Source organism: Penaeus vannamei, chromosome 4, assembly GCF_042767895.1.
Source record: "Penaeus vannamei isolate JL-2024 chromosome 4, ASM4276789v1, whole genome shotgun sequence".
NCBI classification, from domain to species: Eukaryota; Metazoa; Arthropoda; class Malacostraca; order Decapoda; family Penaeidae; genus Penaeus; species Penaeus vannamei.
This window is the reverse complement of record NC_091552.1, coordinates 24,218,296-24,220,795: the sequence shown is the minus strand read 5'-3', so window position 1 is coordinate 24,220,795 and position 2,500 is coordinate 24,218,296. Positions and strand designations below refer to the sequence as shown.

The window sequence follows — 2,500 nt, the reverse complement described above, 5'->3', positions numbered from 1 at the left end:
ATGGGGTAGAATTTATGAAAATATTGTGTACTAATGACTATTTTGATAATTTCCCGACATATTAGTAATTTAGTAAATGTACATAATAATTCTGAATATGAAAAAATCTCGCGCACTCTTATAAACACACACACACATATATATATATTATATATATATTTCCAAAATGCTTGCAGGACAGCTAAAGTGTAACGGCCACCAAAGCAAGGTGACAAACTGATAAGGTCTGGTTTGCCTGTCAGCCCCGGTAGGACCCATCTTGAGACGCCAAATCCTAAGAAACAAAGCAGTAATTGCAATAGGAACAACGAAGGGAAGGGCAAGAAAACACACGAATATGCCGAAGGCCTTTTCACTATTGCTTCGTCAGGGCATAAGCTACATGAGGTACATAGAGGAGTATATATACAATTACTGGGTGATCAGGGCACGTCGGTAATCAGGTGAGCTTATCACCTTATCACAGCCCCCACAAGGTATGCTGTACACCTGGCTGAGGGGTCTGTTATGGTGTACCGCATACCTTGTGGGGGCTGTGATAAGGTATACATAGGCAAGACATCACAAGGACTGCACGAACAACTAATCAGTCAACACCGCAGCGCTCTCCGACGCCATGACACGAGAAGCGCCTTCGTTGTTCACGCAGACACCGATGGTCACCTCCCGAAGTGGTCCCAGGCCTCCATCATAAAGCAAGGCCTGGCCCCACGACAAGGGAAGATGGTAGAAGCGGCGTTCATTCATACAATTAACAACATCAACACCGCTACAGGGAGCCATGAACTAGCCAAGGTCGTCGCTCACCTGATTACCGACGTGACCTGATCACCCAGTAATTTTATATATACTCCTCTATGTACCTCATGTAGCATATGCCCTGACGAAGCAATAGTGAAAAGGCCTTCGGCATATTCGTGTGTTTTCTTGCCCTTCCCTTCGTTGTTCCTATTGCAATCTGTTCAACATGAATTTCACACAAAGCAGTAATTGTACTACTTTTTCTTTGTGTGACTTTCTAATATACTCTCAAATGAGGATGATTTTTTTTTCAAAAATATGATAATGTTCCCTACAACATGGGCTTTGTCCATGCACAGTCATGTTACAACCCAGTAAATATTCTAGATTTTATAAAGGAAAAATCACCGTAGGGCAAATGTAATTTCTGACCCAGAAGTGCAACAGGGTGCAGACGCTGAACGCCGTCCGAATCAAAGAAAGGGCTGACAATGTGTGAGAGTTTGATGAACTATGATGAAAAAAATGCGTCAAATGATTTATATTATAATGAAATGAAATAAATACTGCGCATGAGAAAATGCAATGCCCATAAACGTTTAAGTAAGAAATTAAGTGAAATAATGAAATGGAACTTGAAATTTCTCATAGATCATCTCCAATCGCTTGTCCTATACTATCGAAAATTTAATCTCATGATTATATATATATATATATATATATATATATATATATATATATATATATATATATATATATATATATATATATATATATATATATATATATATATATATATATATATATATAAGGAAATTTGTCTTATTTCCAAAGCGAGAGGAAATGTTCGAAGAAAATCAGATGGCATTAAAATGGCATAGAGGAGATAGAGAAAATTCATAGAGAGAGAATTTTTGGTAGGGAAATGAGACAGCAGTTGTAAAGGAAGAAATTCCGTAGAAATTCCAGTGGTAAAATGAGAGGCGAGTCGTGGGTTGAAATAAACTAGCCCTTGGCAAAATTCGATACATTGAGAATATTAAGAAATAGGTTTCGCTAACAGTTATCATTGGAGGTGACAGTAATGTAAAAATGAGTGTAAATAAAATGAATGGAAGGAAATAAGGGGGAGAAACTCACGAGAAATAGGGAATATGAGTTGCACGTGGGAGGAGGGAGGGAACAAATAAGGAGGGGGATGAGACAGGTATGTCTACAAAGAAAACTTAAGTAGGTTACCAGTTGGTTGATTATGCCGCCACTGATTAAATATTGCAACTGTGATGAAACGACACGCTTTAGTCGGAATATAAAAAAAGAATGACCACGTATCTTAGACGAATACCGAGCGGTAATTGCGGGCATCAATTCTTGTAACGAGATACGTGGCGGGCAGACGATGCGAATATATATACATACTGATAAAGCATGTACTTTCTCATATAGAAAGATTCCATACTCCATTAACCCTCGCACTCAGAATTCAGTGACCTGGCCCCACGTGGGAAGATCGGCAAAAAAGGCAAACTAGGCCTAGTCCATCCAGCCAGCCAAGGCTGGCTGGATGGACTAGGCCTAGTTGGCAACTATAATGACACCTCCTATATATAGCGATAATTTTGTCTGTACTCCTCCTTTAGTTCATTATTACGGTAAAAGTAGATCGCCGGGGCTGGCATAGTGGTAACGTGTCAGCCTCTCCTCCGAGGGTCGGCGGTTCGAGAGGATGGTAATTGTCGGCCGGAGGTTACCGCTGTGG

General features: G+C 39.9%; 1 protein-coding gene across 2 annotated transcripts in view; it reads left to right on the top strand.

Annotated features, from left to right (window-relative positions):
- LOC113817477 (glutathione S-transferase) overlaps window positions 1-2,500 on the top strand; it is a 15,129-nt gene that overhangs the window by 11,230 nt on the left and 1,399 nt on the right. The window lies entirely within an intron of this gene.